Source organism: Cervus canadensis, chromosome 14 (assembly GCF_019320065.1).
Source record: "Cervus canadensis isolate Bull #8, Minnesota chromosome 14, ASM1932006v1, whole genome shotgun sequence".
Lineage (NCBI taxonomy): Eukaryota > Metazoa > Chordata > Mammalia > Artiodactyla > Cervidae > Cervus > Cervus canadensis.
This window is the reverse complement of record NC_057399.1, coordinates 28,368,169-28,389,428: the sequence shown is the minus strand read 5'-3', so window position 1 is coordinate 28,389,428 and position 21,260 is coordinate 28,368,169.

Below are 21,260 nucleotides of genomic sequence, written 5' to 3'. Positions count from 1 at the left end.
TTTTACTGGTGGTCTTTATAAGAAGTCTTATATCTGATAAGTAACACTAGTCCTTTATCTGATATTTTCTCCTATTATGTGGCTTGTCTTTTCACTTTCTTGATAGTGTCCTTTGAAGCACATATGTTTTTGACAGTCATATTTTTACATACAAAATAACATATGGTAACACATAACACTTAAGAGTTTTCTAGACTATAAAAGTGATTCATACCCATTATAAGAAAAAATTAGAAAAATATACAAAAGAATAAAGAAAAATAACAATTGCTTATGGCTGTGTCCTAGATTGGGCCTTCTGTGGTGGCTCAGTGGTAAAGAATCTGCCTGCCAATGTAAGAGACACGGGTTTGATTCCAGGGTCAGGAATATTCCCTGGAGAAGAAAATGGCAACCCACTCCAGTATTCTTGCCTGGGAAATCCTGTGAACAGAGGAGCCTGGTGGGCCACAGTCCATGGGGTCGCAAAAGAGTTGGACACAACTTAGTGTCTAAACACTAATAACTATCCTTCAGGGCCTTTCTAACACTCATTATTTATTTATTTGATATCACCCTCAATGGCATCATGTGGCCCCATGCTCTATACTTGTGGTCATATTGAGAACTGTCTTACTGGCAGCATCTCCATATTCAGAACCTTCTCCTCTCCCTCCTTTCCCATCAAAACCAATTTGTCCTGTGCCCATTCCCTCAGGATTCACTTAAGGTAATCTAGTGTATTGATAATGAACATGATGCTTATGCACACTTGGCAGTTAAGGGACATCTGCTCTAGTTCTGAGATATATTCTATCAGACCACTTACATTGTGGCCTTTCATGTAATGGTCATCTGCCATATACTAAGAACTATGTGCAAGTACCAGCAGCCAACTCTAACCTCCCTGAGCCTCAAGCTCCTTGTCTAGATAATGGGAGAATACCTACTGTGCCTGCTTCACTTTACTACACTTACTACACTTCACCTTACTACAGTAAGGATCAAACCTCACAGAATGAGTTGGGTCAGAATGGACCCTGGATATGCTGCAGCTAAGAATCTGGCACCTTAAGTGTCCCATACACTCAGGCCCAATAATGTACATGGCAGCAAGGAGAGATATCAGGAGAGAATCAGGAAGACATGGGAGGTCACCAAAGTTTGTTAAGACTTTGGTAAGGTCACCAAAGTTTACCAAATCTTAGGGGCAGGTAGAGTTGGGACAGGCTCTGGAAGTAACTTTTTTTTTTCCCTTCAGTTTTATTTATTTATTTATTTTTTACTTTACAATACGGTATCGGTTTTGCCGTACATTGACATGAATTCGCCACGGGTGCACATGTGTTCCCCATCCTGAACCCCCCTCCCCCCTCCCTCCCTATCCCATCCCTCTGGGTCATGCCAGTGCACCAGTCCTGAGCACCCTTTCTCATGCATCGAACCTGGACTGGCGATTCGTTTCACATCTGATAATTTACATGTTTCAATGCCATTCTTCCATATCATCCCGCCCTTGCCCTCTCCCACAGAGTCCAAAAGACTGTTCAATACATCTGTGTCTCTTTTGCTGTCTCGCATACAGGGTTATCGTTACCATCTTTCTAAATTCCATATATATGCATTAGTATACTGTATTGGTGGTTTTCTTTCTGGCTTACTTCAGTCTGTATAATGGGCTCCAGTTTCATCTACCTCATTAGAACTGATTCAGATGTATTCTTTTTAATGGCTGATTAATATTCCATTGTGTATATGTACCACAGCTTTCTTATCCATTCATCTGCTGATGGACATCTAGATTGCTTCCATGTCCTGGCTATTGTAAACAGTGCTGCGATGAACATTGGAGTACACGTGTCTCTTTCAATTCTGGTTTCCTCGGTGTGTACGCCCAGCAATGGGATTGCTGGGTCATATGGCAGTTCTATTTCCAGTTTTTTAAGGAATCTCCACACTGTTCTCCATAGTGGCTGTACTAGTTTGCATTCCCACCAACAGTGTAAGAGGGTTCCCTTTTCTCCACACCCTCTCCAGCATTTATTGCTTATAGACTTTTGGATAGCAGCCATGCTGACTGGCGTGAAATGGTACCTCATTGTGGTTTTGATTTGCATTTCTCTGATAATGAGTGATGTTGAGCATCTTTTCATGTGTTTGTTAGCCATCTGTATGTCTTCTTTGGAGAAATGTTTGTTTAGTTCTTTGGACCACTTTTTGATTGGGTTGTTTATTTTTCTGGAATTGAGCTGTAGGAGCTGCTTGTATATTTTTGAGATTAATTCTTTGTCCATCGCTTCATTTGCTATTATTTTCTCCCATTCTGAAGGCTGTCTTTTCACCTTGCTTATAGTTTTCTTTGTTGTGCAGAAGCTTTTAATTTTAGTTAGGTCCCATTTGTTTATTTTTGCTTTTATTTCCAATATTCTGGGAGGTGGGTCATAGAGGATCCTGCTGTGGTTTATGTTGGAGAGTGTTTTGCCTATGGAAGTAATTTCTAAATACTCATCTTCATCTCCCCCAACTTCAATTATTTTTTTTTTACAGTGGATGTACACCATAGTTAGCATCAAGATTTTTTTTAAGTTTTGTTCATTCTCAAATCTTTTACAGAGATGTGAAGGAGGGTTTTTTTGCTGTCTTCATGCCAGAGTGTTAAAAGTCAAAGTGGCAGGAAGGTTTGTGTATGCATATGTGTGTGTGTGTATGTGTAAGAGAGAGAATGCATTCACAAACCTGAGCACAAGTGAGGGAGCTCAAAGGGCAGGTGAGCTGTGGCGCAGGGGACTGTACCACAAAGACAGTGGATTCACCACCTGCAGACACTTTGCCAGTGCCAATCTTGGAAGCTTCCTAAGGGAAGCTGTGTGTTTCCTCGCCCTTGCCCAAGGTCTGACTGCTGCTAAGGAGTCTTCTTTTTAAGGAACATTTATTAATATTACAAAACCCTAGTCTCTAACTCACAATCTGGAAGACTTATCTTCTGCCAGTGGCTCTGTGGTTTCCTCTTCCAAAAGAGAGCTTCAGCTTCTGTGGCTGGAGAAAGCTAAAAGAGAGAAGCAGAAGGGAATGGCCCATACAGCTGGCTTCTGCTTCTTTCTATATCCCAAGGCTCATAACTTACATTTCACTAGTTGGTTTGTTGCTTAGTTGGAAGCATTACAAAGCTTATGAAATGAATGTAAAATAATCTAATTGCCAACTGTCATCAGAAAACACATAAGGCAATGATTATCTAAATCTAGAAAGAAAAGAAGGTCTCATTTATTTCAACCTGTAATGGTTCCTGGAAATGACTGCTTGAAAGGTAAAGGACTCATCATCAACTCACTTGCTTTCATTATTTTACAAAGCAAGTTAGGGTTCAGTTTGCAATAGGCTGAAGCCCTTTGTGAATGTTTTATATGTTGCAGAACGACTTAACCCTAGTTCAGGAAATTTAAGCTAACAGCAATCTGTATTTATGATGATAATCATTATATCATTGTTACTATTATAAAATATTTACAGAGCATTCAAAGGTGTATGATATTCTCCTAGGATGCTAAGTGGAGGGATTATGTGTACAAGCCTATCCCTGCAGAACCACTATATTTAGAACAATTATTTATTTAACAGATACTTACTGAGAGTCTACTGTACCCAAAGGATTGTGTTAATTTTTATAAAAGACACAAAGATGAAGAATCCCAAGTGACTACCTGACATTTTGGGGTGTTAACACACACACTATAACACATTAACTGTAATATAATAGACTTTGGCTTGAAAGATGTAAGTATTAATAATGTAGGTATTATAGCTACTATAATACTTATACGTTATAATATATAATACTTATAGCAATATAGCATTATATTTAAAAATTTTAGTAATTGATAGCACTTATTTTTTTATAGCACTTATTAAGAACTTGCTTGTCGACATACAGATGGCTAATAAACTCAAGAAAAGATGCTCAACATTGCTCATTATTAGAGAAATGCAGTTCAAAACTACAATGAAGTATGACCTCATACCAGTCAGAATGGCCATCAACAAAAAACCTACAAACAATAAATGCTGGAGAGGGTGTGGAAAAAAGGGAATCCTCTTGCACTGTTGGTCGGAATGCAAACTGACACAGCCACCATGGAGAACAGTATGGAAATTCCTTAAAAAAAACTAGGAATTAAACTATCATATGAGTCAACAATCCCACAACTGGGCATATACCCTGAGGAAACCATAATCAAAAAAGGGACATGTACCCTAATGTTCACTGCAGCTCTATTTACAATAACTAGGACATGGAAGCAACCTAGATGTCCATTGACAGGTGAATGGATAAAGAAGTTGTGGTATATATATATATATATATATACACAATACACTATTATTACTCAGTCATAAAAAGGAACACATTTGAGTCAGTACTAATGAGCTGGATTAAACTAGAGCCTATTATACAGAGTGAAGTAAGTCAGAAAGAGAAAGACAAATCATATAATAACGCATAGAAATGGAATCTAGAAAGATGGTACTGATGAACCTATCTGCAAGGCAGCAGTGGAGATGCAGACATAAGGGAATGGATTTATGGATGGCGGTAGGGAGAAAGAACTGAGAGAGTAGTACTGAAACATATGTATTACCATGTGTAAAATTATTATGTTAGTGCAAAAGTAATTTTGATTTTGCATTGTTGAACATTGCAATTTGATATTAGAATACATTCTTCAATAAATGTGGTTATGTTGTTAAAAAAAAGAACTTGCTTCTCCTGTGAGATAGACGTGATTATTATTCACAATTTACAGAAATGAAGATGGAACTTTAGAGAGGTTCAAATATCTGCAGAAAGCCACCACAGAGGCAGGACTCTCACCCAGGTTGCAGGAGTGCAGAGCCAGGTCTCAGCAGTGATTATTCCAGCTAGGACAGCACGTGCCTTACATTGTTTTGTTTTGCTTTTGCAACCATGTTAGCGATAAACTTTGAGTTGAATCACTGTCACTGAAGCCTTTTCTTCTTTGGCAAGGAAACCCTGACCCAGTGACCTTTTGACCTTGACCTCACAGCACCATTCTCTAACCCTGGAGTTTTCAGACAACTGAGCTCTCTTTTGAGCCTTGGAGACTTCTCATCAGACAGACTTTTAATGGGAGATAAAAATGAAGTTTCCGTGAGTGAAGCTGACAGGGAGGGGAGACTTGCATGGGTGGTAGGGGCATTGGGGAGGGGAAAGAAGGAAGGAGGCTGCCCCACATTCAACTGAAGATAATCACAGCTGAATCTTAATCAGGAGAGCTGATGTCAACACAACCTCAGTCTCATCTTTAAAGAAGTGTTAACTTTCCCCCTCCTCCCACTGGGAAGGCTGCATCTCAAGCCTCATCAGGTTCCTGCACATTAACTAGACTGACGGTCATGAGCCTGATGAGGTTTTAAAATTAATCCGGTTTAACGTTTCTCGATATATTAAGTGTGGTTCCCTTCGATCACAAATTATTTTTTAAATGTTAAAGATGGCTTGCCTACCTGGAGGTCCTCAAAACCCTGTAAGGAATGTGGGTGAAGTCAGAGCTTGAGGACCAGAAGCAACCAAGTTGAAGAAATGATGACTCCCCACTTACAGGATCTGGTTACGTAAGAGCCTTTTAATGAATGGTGTATTCAAAAGGAGACCTGGAACGTGTAACATCGTGCTGGATTTCAACAAAGAAGGGCTTAGTCAACTTCACAGTTGTAGAGCCTGACAAAGCACAGCCAAAGAAGGGGAGGAGAATGGTTAAAGCGAAGGAGGCAGACACAGAGTCTGGGGACAATGGCTTTCGTTCAGGGGGATCCTCTCTGAAATTCTGCTTTGAGACTTGGAGAGAAGGTTTTATTGTCTCCTGTCATTCCTATATTTCAGCAGGAAAAACATCTAGTTCTAGAAAGCTACTATTATTGTCTTCACAAACAGGTTCACTCAGCTCCTTTGCACTCACCATCATGCTGCTGCTGCTGCTAAGTCACTTCAGTCGTGTCTGACTCTGTGCGACCCCATAGATGGCAGCCCACCAGGCTCCCCCGTCCCTGGGATTCTCCAGGCAAGAGCACTGGAGTGGGTTGCCATTGCCTTCTCCAATGCATGAAAGTGAAAAGTGAAAGTGAAGTCACTCAGTCGTATCCAACTCAGCGACCCCATGGACTGCAGCCTACCAGGCCCCTCCGTCCATGGGATTTTCCAGGCAAGAGTACTGGAGTGGGGTGCCATTGCCTTCTCCAACTCACCATCATAGGCCAGCACAAAGTGCAGCTCACTTATTTAGCCAGCACTTGTCTTCAATATCTGTTTGTAGTGTGCGTACCTTGGAGGACTTGCCCCCTCTGTATTGTCTTTTATGTATCTAAGAGCAGGGACTTAGTCTATTTAACTCTCAGTCATAGCTTAGCTAACTGGCACCATTTTTATAGTGCCAGATGTTATTTTAACAGTTGAAATGAACTCAAATGTCCTGCAATAGGGGATATTTGAGAGGATGTGACATAGCCACAGGGAGGAATGCTATACAGACAGTAAAAATGCTAAGAATGTTACAATCTATTGCTATATCTGAAGTGATTTTGAGGGGAAAAATCAAATATAGAGAGGAGTGTATTATTGATAACATGTAAAAAATAAATGCATGTAAACTATCAAGGATCAGTGGTAATCTCTAAAGATCAAAATTGATAGAAAAATGACAAAAATTGGATTAGTTCCAATAAATTCTATATTTTCAAAAGTTAATTAAAACATATATGTATAGGTATATATGTATACATGCGCAAAACAAAACTGCTATACATATATGCATATGTGTATGTTTCAATTAACCTGAAATATAAGGGCTTCCCTGGTGGTTCAGGTGGTAAAGAGTCTGCCTACAATGCAGGAGACCCAGGTTTGATCCCTGGTTCAGGAAGATCCCCTGGAGAGGGAAATGGCAACCAGCTCCAGTATTCTTGCCTGGGGAATTCCATGGACAGAGGAGCCTAGTGGGCTACAGTCCATGGGGTTACAAAGAGTCAGACACAACTGAGCGACTAACACTTTCACTTATATAAATATATGTATATGTTTTAATTAACTTTTGAATACACAGACATACAGTATAGTATTTGTTGTTTGTTGCTGCATGAACAAATTACGCTAAAACTTGGAAGCTTGAGACAACAAATGTTTATCAATTCACACACCTTCTGAGGGTGAAGAATTTAGGTTTTGCTTAACTGGATGGTTCTGGCTCAGGGTCTCTTGTGAAGTTACAAAATGCCAGGAAGAACTGCTGTCATCTGAACCCTTGGCCAGGTCCACTTCCAAGAAGGCTCTGACTCATATGGTTGTCGGCAAAAGGCCTCAGTTTCTTGTTGTTGTGGATGTCATAGGGGGGTGCCTCTCCAAGCGCTGCTCATGACATGGCAGCTGATTTCCCTCAGAACTAGTGATGACTGAGAGAGAGAAAATGACCAATATCACAGCTGCAATGACTTTTATCACCTAATCTCAAAAATGGCATGCCATCACTTCTTTCATATTCTTTGGTCCCATAGGCCAGCCCCGGTGCAATGTGAGAGGGACTGTACCGGGGTGTGAGTACTCAGAGACAGGAATCATTGGGGATCATCTTGGAGGCTGGCTGTTACAACTATTAGAAACATTAATAAGATTTTTGTACAAAAGCATGTTTTGGTTATTAAATATACATTTCAAATATACATTGAAATAGGTGTTTTGAAATACCTAATCCTCCTAGCGATACTTTTCAAGGAATAATAACAATATTTATTTGGCACATTTTATGTGCCAAGCCACTGTGCTAAGCATTTTACGTGGACCTTCTCCTATAACCCTGAGAACTTAAAAGGAAGCACTTTTAGTTGCTTCATTTCGTAGAGATGGAACTTGAGGCACAGAGAGGTTGAGTAACTTACCCTAGGGGACACATCTAGCAAGTATGGAAACCAGAATGTAAACTCAGATCTATCAGTTAAAGGACATACATCACCACCAAGCTACACTGATTTTCTCTAGTCATAGTTTTGTGAAAGAAATCCTAACCTACTCATGTTTTACAAATTAAGAACCACCATTCTAGGTAAGTAGTTGAGGATTTCCCTGCAGTCAGAGTAAATAAGCTAAGACTCTAAATTGGAAGTTGGGTTCGTGGAGAACTTTATCATGATTAAGACAGTAACAGTTGCCTAGTCCTCCCTCCTCCCCTTTTCCGTCTCTCCACTCCAGCCAAACTGGCCTTGTTCTTGGAGCACTCCAGGCGTGCTCCCCCTTCAGGTCCTTTGTGCTTGATGTTCCTCTTCTACTCCCCTAGAGCAGCCTGGCTCCTGCCATCACCTTCTTTTCTCAAATATCACCTTCCCAGAGAGGCCCACTGTTGCCACACTATTTAAAATTGGCCACTCCATCCCATCACTTAGCCCCATCGTCCTTCTCTTGTTCTCCTATGACATGTATCGCCATCTGTAATCTATAGAATTTACTGATGCAGTATGCTCATATTTCTCTCCTGATCCTAGAATACAAGCTCCTCAAAGACAAGGATGAGTGTTTTGTTCACTGACTCCCACATTGTTCAATGAGGATCTCTAGCACAACAGTGTCTGGTACATAGTATATGTTCAATAATAAATGTGTGTTAGATAAACGAACAGAGAGCAATAGGGGGCACAAAACATGAAGCTGATATTAGAGCAGCTCAGCTGAAAATGTAATGGTCAATTTATTTTCCAGCCATACCTCTTTAAATTTAATTTTGAAATTATCTACAGATTTCGCCCAAATAGATGGTTCTAGAGAAAACTGCTTTCTGTTCATGGACATTTTACATTTATCACCATGTGTGTTTATTTTGTAATCAGAGTAGATGTATTAGAAATCTCTAGAAACAAAAAAGTTCTAGAAACAGAAGATGCTTTTACCTAGAACACAAATAAACTAGGTCAGGATTGAAGTATTTCCACTGTCCAAGTGATAACCTATCCCTCTGTCTAGTGACCCTACAAAACCTGGAGATCAGGCAAATATTTACCTTACCTTTCACATTAGACAAAGTCAGTTAAGCAAATGACATTTCATAATGAATGAAATGAAAGAACTTCCTTCCTATATTTATTCTGGATAATCTATTAATTTTTAGTACGTTTTGTTCCCCCAGACATAGAGCTATTGTTTGACAGAAGGTCAGCATTCATTCTAACTTTTCCTAGGTCTACATAGGACTATTAACTATAATCTTGGACATTTCAGAATGCCAACTTACTAGTTGCCAGCATATTCAATAAAAGTCTCATTGATACTGAGTTTTGTTTCTTCAAACCAACTAAACATACCAACTATAGTAATAACAGCTAACCTTTATTAGATACTCACCAGGTGCCAGCCATTCTGCCCATATGATCTCTAACACTTCCAGCAACTCTACAAGAGAGATACTATAGTTAATGATGCCCAGCGAAGTTAAGCGATTTGTCAAGATCATGCAATCAGGACAGAGACTCAAACCAAGATTTCTGTCTGATTCCCACATCTGGGCCAGTTTCAAGGTACCACTCTCTGGCCCTATCAGCTGAAACAGTAGACTTACCTAGTTATCTAGGTAACAACCAAATATTGCAGGGCATTATATTCACACTAAATTTTTTTCATTGTTTGTCTGAAATCAAATTTAACTGGATGTCTTATATTTTTCTGACCCATAGTCAGATGCATTTTTTACTGTACCACTGGCCCCCCTCTGGATGTCGTGTACTTTTTATTTGCTAAATCTGGCAACATGTGGAAGGAACTTTAGGAATTAAGTTTTGTGCTTCTTAGGAGTGTGTGACAAAATGATCGGGAGGGCCTTTTCAATGTATCTACACAGGTTCTACCCCATGTTGCTAGGATTCTAGAGTGAACTCGGGCCTGTTTGTTTATTCAAAACATGTATTGATTGAGTTCCTACCCTGTGCCAGGCACATCTCTAAACTCTGGAAACACAGCAAAGAGATAAAACAAAAACTCTAACTTTGAGGATCTTCCCTGGTGACTCCACAGCTCACCCCTGTTAAGAAACAATGGATCAGGATTTTCTTGGTGGTCCAGTGGTTAAGAATCTGCCTTCCAATGCAGGGGATGCAGGTTTGATCCCTGGTCAGAGAACTAAGATTCCCACATGCCCCGGGGCATCTGTGGAGCCCACGCACCAGAACTAGAGAGAAGCCTGTGCACCACAATGAAAGGTCCCATGTACTGAAAGACACGGCCAAAAATAAATAAATATTTTTTAAAAAGAAAAAGAAGCAATGGGTCAAGCAGCTTCATTTTTGAGACCCAGAACAGTGCCATGATGGCTCAAGATCACTGACAGAGGAGGAACTGGGGATCGAGTCTCCTCACTCCTAGTCTAGGACTTTTAAAAACTCTCTGCTGACTTTCTGTCCTCAATTTTTCCAATACTCCCTTTTCAGTATTCTGTTTTCCCTAAAATTACAATCATCGCTAAGCAAAATATGGTCCCAGAAATTGCATCATCCTTAAATACTTAATACTTTATAATAAATAAACTTAATAATAAATAAAGCTAATAATAAATAAATAAATACTAAATACTTAATACTGCTTGAGACTCACTTGAAACCATAACACCAAGATGATAGGCGTCAACAGATATCAGTAATAGAGAACCATGACCCCAAATGAAAGTGGTGTTCTTACAGATACTTCACTGTCTGTGTGCAGCATTTTTCATAGGCATTGATTTATACATCCTCCCAATAACCCTGGGAATGAGATAGGAAAGATGTCACTGTAACTGTTCATGTATCCAAGTTCAAACAACCCATAAATGGCCAAAAACAGGGCTCAAAATCAGGTTTTTCTTTCTCCAAGTTGGAATAAAATAATCTGAAGGTGAATGAGAACTTGGGCTTGTTTCATTCTTTCTTCTTCCAGCATAGGCAGTAAAGTCTGAAGACACTGTGGCTGGTGAGGCTCTAACCTCTCTGCCTACTCCAAAGCCTCTCCCTCCCCAGGAGCACTGCCCTCCTCTCCTCTCAGGCTCCACATCCCCACCACATAGGACAGTGTGAACATAGACCACTGATGGCAAAAAACAAAAGCAAAACTTCAACTGAAATGCACACAAGTTACCAAGATTCACATGCCAGCGCATCCCCAGATTTGTAGGAATTCGTGGAGCAGAATGATTAGTTTGGTACCAAGTTCATAGGGAGTTAATGGCCTTGCTGGACCATTTCCTTATAAGATAACTATGAAATCATGCTGGGCCACAGAAGAAGAAACTTGGAGATGAGCGCTTGGGAAAAGTGGGGCCTAGGTTTGATGGGGAAGATGTTGACTCCTTGTCAAATTTGCATGAGTCCCTAAAGTAGGCACACCCTTTTTTAGGGAGTGAAATGCAAATTCCACAAGAATTAGAAAATTAAAACTGGCCGAGGTTACTGACATCTGTGCCTCACTAAGCCTTATGTTCAAGCTGCCTCTTGCAGTGAGGGATCACTAGCCAGGCATTTAGAACCCAATTCTAAACCACCTCCATCATTTGACAACTGCTCAGACTTGCCCAGGATAATTGTCCAACTTCCACCACCATCAGTTCCTCCAAATCATACTGGCACCCTCCAGCAAACCCATACCATTGTTTTCCAATTATTTACCACTCCCTTTATGCTCTCCAGTGCCCTACTGAGGACTCGCTGATTTTAACAATGGCATTAAAACTTGAAACTTCTGTTACCCCTGAGATCCAAGTCAGTCTTAAGTACTGGAATGCGTGTTTGCTTAGTTGCTTTAGTCATGTCCAACTCTTTGCGACCCCACGGACCGTAGCCTGCCAGGCTCCTGTATCCATGGAATTCTCCAGGCAAGAATACTGGAATGGGTAGCATGCCCTCCTCCAGGGGATCTTCCTGACTCAGGGATCAAACCCACATCTCCTGCATTGCAGGCAGATTCTTTACCGTGAGCCACCAGGGAAGCCCAAGTACTGGTATAGACTTTATTTAAACACAAATGCATCTGAGGTTTCTGCAAAAGCAGCCTCCTAAACCACTCTTTCTGTCTTTAATCCCCACAGATCCTCCCAACCATCCTATATGCACACACCTGTTGAATTTTCTAAAAGATCACCTTTATCCTGGCATTCTCCTACATAAAAATAAATTCATTCTCCTATGGACTGATAAAAGCTTTCCATGGTACTGCATTACAAATAACAATGCTTATACACCAGATAATCCTTGTCCAATCACATGACAAGTGAGGATCAACTGAGACAATGTGTGTGAAAACATTAAAGAATATAGTATGTTGTTACATTTATATAGCATTTCAGGGCTTTTGAAGTACTTCACATGTACCCTGTGGTTTCAAAAAATCAGAGAAGACAGAATTTATGTCACTTTTCATATGTATATTTGTTTCTAGAAGAAGGCTGCTAAATTCCAAGTCTTTCACTTTTTTGCCAATCAACTGATATGAAATGTAAAATTTCATGTTAAATTCTGATATTAAATATCAATTACTGTAACATTATCAATTGAAATTCATAAAACAGAGCACAAAGTTTTTCATCATAAAAAGTCCCTAAAATAAAACTTTTGCCTCAGTTAATCCTTATTTGCAGTATGTATTGAGAAGAACAGAACAAAATTATAAGAAGCACAGAAGTCTATGGGTCCTTGAAATCAGGTGGATAAAAATTGTTTTATATAACTGAACAGCATACAAACTATGGGAAAATGTGGGGGGTTTGTTTGCTTTATTTTAATAATGGACAAAATGTAAGTTCAGGGAAAAAATGGTAGTGCCTCTGCATGAAAAACCAATGTAACTCTGACTAAAAGCTGATGTTAGGTTAATTTTAATTTACAAGACACATCATAGTGCACTGATTAAGAGGATGGCTCCTGTGGCCAGCATGGCTGCATTCAGATCCTGCTTCTGCTACTTACTCACAGGCTGTATGACCTTGAACAAGTTACTTAACCTCTTTAGACCTCAATTTCCTCTTCTATAAAATGGGAATAATAATAGTACCTACCCATAGAGTGCTTGTGAAGATGAAGTGATTTAATATTTACACAATGCTTAGAATATATATTAAACACCTTATAAAAGGTAATGGCAATGTTAATGATGATGACAATGGTGATGATCTGAGGAGCAAAGACACAATCAAATTCAGGGTTATGCAGAGTCAAGGGCTTGTTCAGGTTCTGCTCTGTATTCTGGTTAAGAAATCTACCTTTGTAGGCCTGAATCCTCATTTGAAAATGGCTCTTTTGTCATAGGTAAAACAATTCTGGAATTACAACAGATCTGAAGGTGGGTATTCCTTTCTGAATATCCACTTAATAAAGGTTTCAACTTTAGTCACTAGAGTCTGGTCAATCGTTTTTGGAGTCAGTTGAGGATTTTTCTCATTGCAAAAGATGGAAAACTACCAAGCAAACTGGCTTATGACAAATGGGAACTTGTTGGTTCATATGACTTGAAAGTCCAGGGGAAGGACTGGTTTCAGACTGGCCTTGATCAGTCTCAACCAGTGACCTCAGGACCCAGTTTCTCCCCATGCCTTAGTTCTCTCTTCCGTAGTTATTGCTTTATTCTCAGGTTCTTTGTGATGGCACCTTACAGCTCCAGGTTCTGGTCATCATTACTGCAAATAGGCCCAGTCCAAAGGAATGTGAGAAGCTCCACAGACTCCTCAGCTAACATCTCCTTATGATTGCAAATGGGCGTGAGATCTTTTGGGAATTATGGAAAAGTTCTAACGTTTGACTGTTCTGATGGTTACTCTATAAATTTACTAAAAATCATTGAATTATATACTTCAAAAGGGTGAATTTCATGGTATGTAAGTTATACTTCAATAGAACAGACTTCCCTTATATCTCTCTGGCTCTGATAGTGTCACACTCCCATTTCCGAATCTACCACCAGGTCAGAGGAATGCGATGCTCAGGGTAGCCTGGCCTGAGTACCACACCCATATGCTGAAGATAGGGCTAAAGTCAGTTTCATCCAAAGCAAAGGGACTGAGGGTGCAGAGAGAGTGGCTTCCCAGTTGAAAACTGGGTTAGTGGATTTTGTTGCCTAAGGCCCAAGGACCAAAGTTAATCTAGGACCAGTCCAGGCTTTCAGGGTCTCTCTGAACTCAAACTTGGGCCTGACATGAGCCAAACTACAGACACATGCCTGTCTTGTGAGGCCTAACTTTTGTTCTTCTTGACTTTTCCATGACAAGTGCCGAGGTGGGATGGTGAACCACACATGCTGGATTCTCTTTCTTGGAAATGAGAGATGTCCCCAGTTAAACCCAGAAAGCCCTCCTCTCGGGGCTCAACACCCATCATTTCCTGCCGTGTGGACCGAGTGTGGGTGCTGCCCAGCGCTCACTGAGGCCATTGCAAGCTGGCAACACGGGAGGAGTCCTGTCACTTCTCTCTGCCCCACTCGGCGAGCCGTCAGCCCCATGCTCCCTGGGAACAACCAGAAACAAATCCGCCACTCTTTTTTTTTTTGTCATTTTACACCCTTTATCTCACTTCTCACTATCTCTTTCAGACTTGATTCTCAATGCTTGTGACTGTGGGTCCAAAGGAGGGATGAGGTAATGGATTAGAATGAACTGGATGGCTCTGGAATAAGTGATCTTCCAGGGCACAGGAGCAGACAGTGCTTGAGGCTCTTCTTTCTGGAAGAACAGCAAAAATCAGACAAAAGTCAACACATCTGAAGCACTTACTCAGGTGGAGGCACTGAGCTGAGCGGCCTGCATCCACTGTGCTTTTATTTCTCACAACCGCCTCGAAGGGTAGATCATCTTAGCCACATAGATGGGGGCAAACTGACTCAGAGGAGTGAATTGAGGCCTTGGAGGAAGTCGGAGGAGTGCTGGGCTTAGAGTGGGAGCTGTCTGCCTGTAAGGTGGGCGTCTTTAGCCACTTGAAGCTGCCTATCTGCTTCTAACCAGTCTGGCTGCGGCCTGCAGCCCCCTTCACTGTCATGGCCAGTGTCCTTGAAACCCTTGGAAGGGCAAGTGGCTGCTGGCAGCTCACCTGTGCAGAAGCAGAGGAGAGGCCCCAGGGGTGCAAGCTGACAGCCCACCAGCTGCATAGGTACACAGATGGGCCTGTCTGGCCAGCAGCGCATTGTCAGTGTTGTTATTTTTAAGGAACTGGATGACCTCCATGGGGCAGGTAAAATTCACACTGGATTTCAGCACTCCTTACAGTGGTAAAGCAGTTACTTCACACCTGCAGGTTAGCTGTCTGGCTCTGAACAGCATTTGCCTTTAAACCTTGGAAAGCGCTAACAAGTTGTCAGAAGGGCCTGCCCAGGCCCCTCTTCTATCCTGTGCTGTCAGGAGGTCTGCATGGGAAGCAGGAAGAACATCTTTCCTGTTTGCATAAGAAACCATAAACTTCAGCCTCCTTCTGGATCAATGAGTCTTCTAGGTGTAGGACTAGGGACCTAACCATCATTGCATACCACTTATAGTTTGCCATATAGTATAGTGCATATATGGTATACAACAGTGATTCAATTATATATATATATATAATATATATGTGTGTATATATATATATATATAATATATATATGTATATATATTATATATATTATTTTTCTTAGCTTGATTTTAAATATAACAACTGTTTAATCATAGGTGGTGAATTTACATGGTTGACATCCATTATCAGAACTCAGAACTCCAGCATTTGTACAAATAACCACCAGGCTGGCTTATAAAATTTGAAAGCTAATAGTATAACCTGAGAAAATGATGGTTTTGCTATGTATTTATATGTATCTTGAGAGAAATTAATTAAAGGAGATAAAAAAGCAGTTGAAGCCTCTGGATGGTTGGAATTATCTGAGTAAGTGTGATCTTGACTTTCATGAATTAACAAGCTTCTTGCTCTAAGCATTTAATTAATTTTAAACCACATTTGATTTAGAAATCATTAACATTTAATTTATGGTCTAGTATTCAATTAAAATCATCTCCACAATTATGTGCAGGCACTAGATCCTATTCTTGCATCAGTTTTGTTACTCTTCAGCCACTGACTACCACTGAGGAGTCAGCTCCCCTCAGATCATCAGCTATTGGATCCTGGAGGTGGGGACCCATGCTCTAGGGGCTGGGGTCGAGGCCTCCATGGTGTTTGGTTTTTTTTTTCCTTAACTGTCCCAGGTGATGCTAGGCTTTCCTGGTGGCTCAGCTTGTAAAGAAAGTGAAAGTCTTAGTCACTCAGTTGTGTCTGACTCTTTGAGACCACACGGTTTGCCTATGGGATTCTCTAGGCAAGAACTCTGGAGTGAGTTGCCACTCTCTTCTGCAGGGGATCTTCCTGACTTGGGGATCGAACCCAGGTCTCCTGCATGGCAGGCAGAGTCTTTACCATCTGAGCTACCAGGGAAGTCTAGTTTGTAAAGATTCTGCCTGCAATGCAAGGGACCTGGGTTCGATCCCTGGGAAGGGAAGATCCTCTGGAGAAGGAAATGGCAACCCACTCCAATATTCTTGCCTGGGAAATCCCATGGACAGAGGAGCCTGGCGGGCTACAGTCCATGGGGTCGCTAGAGTTGGACACATCTTAGCAACTAAACCTAACCTACCTAGGTGATGCTAATGTGGTGAGAAGACTGCAGGATTTGGAGAACTGGTGATACAAATTTCCATATCAAGTGGATGCCTTGTTTGGGAGGTGGTGGACGTTTCCATCTAAGTGTAGGCCAGCAGATGTCTCTGGAAGAGGAGTGCGTGTTTACACATCCACAGTAATGATACAGGAACAGGAAAGTTGTACTTTGTGATGGTTAACCGTTAAGTCAGTTTCTGGAGACAGAGGTGTTGTGTTGGAATCTGTGTTTCTCATTGGATGACTTGGGGCAAGTTATTTTACTCCCCTGAGGCTCAATTTACTCATCACTAAAGCCAGGATAATAAAGGACTCCACCTTAGAGGTTGTTGCGAGGAGCAAGTGACAGCGTGCATACACTGAACTCAGCACAGGTTTTGGCACCTTCTGGGCAATTAGTCACTGTTAGCTACCGCTGGCGATGAACACGGCACCAAGCGCCTGCTATAAACACTAAGTCGTTTCAAAGACAAATTCAAATTCTTAAAAGGGTTTCTGCCTCCTCACTTCTGATCCGCAAGGTTTTCGATTTACCCTCTTCACTTGAACTCATTTGCCTTGGCTTAGCATCAGGGGTAACTGCACACCGCGTGGGTGGTTAGCCTGTTGACAGTCTGCAGGCAGTGGAGCTAGGGTGTGCAACAGGCAATACAAGGAAAGTTGGGCTCCAGCTGCAGGCAGTGGGGCCCAGCTAAGAGAACTGGGGAAAGCCTTCAGGTCCTAGTGAGGGAGAGGTTGGAGGCTGGGGAGGAGCAGGACCCAGCCTCAGAAGAGAATACTAGGATCCAAGGACCTCCCTTCTATACTGTCCCCACTCCCTGCCCACCTCTTGCCTTTTGGCTTTGTCTTGGGGGCAGGAGGAGGGGTTGTTCTCACCACCTAACAACTCTCTACTCTCCATTTATCTCACTGTTGTTTATCATTTTATACTCAAATCAAGCCTTGGATATTCTGTGCCTCTTTGAGGACCAATCTAGATGACCAATCTGGCAATACTTCCTCTGAGTGGGTATAGGGCTTTGTAGCTGTGCCTGGAACTGTTAGTTGACTTTACACGAGCATGTGCTGTGTGCTTAGTTGCTCAGTCATGTCCAACTCTTTGCCACCCCATGTACTGTAGCTCTCCAGGCTCCTCTGTCCTTGGGGATTCTCCAGGCAAGAACACTGGAGTGGGTTGCCATGCCCTCCTCCAGGGGATCTTCCTGACCCAGGGACTGAACCCAGGTCTCCCACATCGCAGGCAGATTCTTTACTGTCTGAGCCACCAGGGGATATGTATAAGCATATCTTGTTTAAAAAGCATTTTTGAGTTCTAGAGGTTGGAGACCATATTTTACACTACTAAGCAACCCCTCCTCCTCTTACCACAAATGTTAACACAAATGTTTGGCTCTTAGATAAAAGGGCATTCTTTCCACATACAACAGAATCCAGAAGTCAAAGAAGGCTCAAAGATCTTTCAGTCCAGGAGTAGCAACCTGTCCTCTTGACCCACAGGCTAAATCCTGTAGATACGAGTTATTTGCCCAGGCCAATGCTTTAAAAATTTCACACAATTTATCAGCCAGATCTCTAAAGACATTTGAGTCTGTGAGCCTTAATCTGAGCCCAGATCTCCAAATTCTTGGATCTTTTCCTCCTACGACATCTCTAGTATGTGGCTTTCCTTGCCTATTCTCCTGGAAGAATGCTTCCAGAATTCTTTCTGAGCAAAAGTCATGACTTAGAGTTGCCAGCTGAAATTAACCTGCTACAAATTAACTACTTTAAATTCTTGGTAGCTCACTGTCAACTGCTGAGGCCATTTCCCATTCGCAAGCACTCTATCTCTAGACTGGTATAGCCTTTTAGATACATTTTCCAGCCTGTTCTTCAGGAAGATGACAGGTAACTTAATTTAACTTTGTTCTGCAACTCTGGTCATCTTAAAATGACCTTGGCAAATAACCCTCTTCACTCTTGCAGAATACTGGCTGCATGTGTCCATCCAGCCTTTTTTACTTAAGACCGAATTTTCTTCATCATCTTGCAATAACTGTGTATCTGTCTAGCTCATCTGACTGTGGGTGCATTGAGAGTCTTGGACGCAACAGCATCGCAGAGGGCTACAATTTGAGGATGGGAGAGATCTAAGTAGATCTTATCTGCCATGCCCCGTTAGGCCCAGAGGTTTTCATGGCCTCTTGCTGAACAGAGGTTAGCTCATGCCTGAATGCACAGGAATGCAATCCCAGCAATTATTTACCAGATGGAATGTGTTCTTTTTGTGTGTTTCTCTCTGTCTTAAGGGAACTCTGTCAAAGGTTTTGGTTCTAGTTTTGACAGGTGGATTGCAAACCTGTTATAACCTGATGAGCAGGAAGAAATTCCAGATTTTTGTTTTTAGGAAAAATAATTTCTACATGAAGAATTTATACATCTGGAGAACTAGGTGTATAATAAATCACTGTTAACACCAATTATACATACTGGGAGCCCAGTTATTTTCTTGCAAGTAGAGACAGGAGGATGTGGTATTGGCTTCTGAACGCAGTATTGTCAAGAACCTCCTTGTAGGAAAGCCAAAGGCTGGGAAGCACAGAGTGGCTATGGTGGGGAAAATGGAAGATCATTAGGATTTTTCTCTTTTCCTTCAGCTGGAGTCTCCACAAAAACCAAATAGTTTTTATCCCTTGCAGCTTTTCTTATATACTTTTAGAAAGTATTATCCTTTGCAATTTGAGCTGAACCGTTGATCTTAATCAAGATGAAAGTTCTCAAGTCAGTATCACTTAGTAACTGAATCACCTTAAGCCTCTCCTTCCCACTTGGAAAATGTGGCCAAAGGACATGAACTTGTGTGTCTAGCCTCATGGCACACATGAATTCTCTTCTCTTGCAAGTAAAAAATCTCAAAGAAAAGGAAGTCTAAACACAAATGACTTAACTAGTATAATTTCAAACAGCAAAAATAACTAGAAACCATCTAAATGTTAAAACAATAGGTTGGGAGACTTCCCTGCTGGCCCAGTGGCTAAGACTCCACACTCCCAATGCAGGGGGCCTGGGCTTGATCCCTGGTGAGGGAACTAGATCCCACATGCTGCAACTAAAAGTTTGCATGTTGCAACTAAAGATTCCACATGCTGCCATGAAGACAGAAGATTCAACATGTCTCAACTACAGTCGAACAAATAAACAACAAAAGCCCACAACAGGTTGCTCAAATTATTTATGGGTTGTAGATATTAATTACCCTTCTTCTATTAACAGATTTTACCCCATCTGCCCACTACAGGAGTAGAAAATCAACTCAGAAAGGGCCACTGCTCCCATCTGTTTCATCATAGTGGTTGGTCCAGGATGGACATATGATCTAATCCAGGTCAAATGTTTCCCTTAGATTTTTCTGCAGAAAAGACTTTGTCCTCCCTGTTGGCAGAAAGTTGCATGACTGACCCCCACATTTGCAGGTTTGTGGCCCCCATCATGTGGAGAAGTCTGGAAAGAGACAAACAGTGGAGAACTCTTGTGTTCCCAAGCTCCTGGCCCCCAACACTCAGGTTCTCAGGGCTGCCTGGTTCTCGCAGTTCAGAAAGCAAGCCCTGTATTTTTTCATTAAATTTCCCTTTTCCTTATGCTTGTTGAGTTGGCTTTCTGTTGTTTGCAACAGCAAAAGTTTTAACTAACGGCTTATGCATTCACTAGCCTTAATAATTAGGAGGACCACAGAGCAGCATAGAAAAGTGATTTTGATGAATGTTACAAACAGCATCATATAAAATTATGTGAATAGTATGATCACAGCTATTTAAAATAATTGTACATACACAAAATAACCAGAAAAGAAATACTTGAAGATGTAATGGATGTTTAGCATGGTAGAGTTATGGTTGACTTTTTTTTCCCTTTCATATAATGGGGTAAAAATGTATCAAACTACATTCAGTGTACAAAGTAAATGTAGCTTATTTGTTTTCTACAAGTGACCAAATCTTCATCATTGGGTTCCTTTATATTGACCATTCACTGTATCTTAGTCTCTTTGTTAAGGAAAAGGTTTTAAGGAGTTGCTTTGTTTTTGTCTTAAGGTAAATTGCTACTCTTGTATTGTGTCCTGCCCTCCTTTCCAAGACTTGGTGCATTGCAGGGGCAGGTGCTTAAGGCAACAGGAGTGAGTGAATTTTAGATGTGTACACCTGTGATCAGGATTGGTGTCATGAACTATTTGTGGCCCCACCCCACATTCGTATGTTGAAGCCCTAACTCCCCCAATGTACTGGTATGTGGAGATGCAGCCTTTAAAATGTAATTATGGTTAGGGCTTCTCTGGTGGTATAGTGGATAGGAGTCCACCTGCCAAAGCAGGGGACACGGGTTCAACTCCTGGTCCCGGAAGATTCCGAAGGCCATGAGCAACTAATCCCATGTGCCCCAACAACTGAATCTGCATGTTGTCATGACTGAAGCCTGGGTGCTAGAGCCCATGTTCCACAAGAGAAGCCACCACAATGAGAAGCCCACACACTGCAACTAGAGTGTAGCCCCTGCTCTTTGCAAGTACAGAAAGCCCGTGCACAGCAATGAAGACCCAGCACAACCAAAGATAAATGTAAAATAAATAA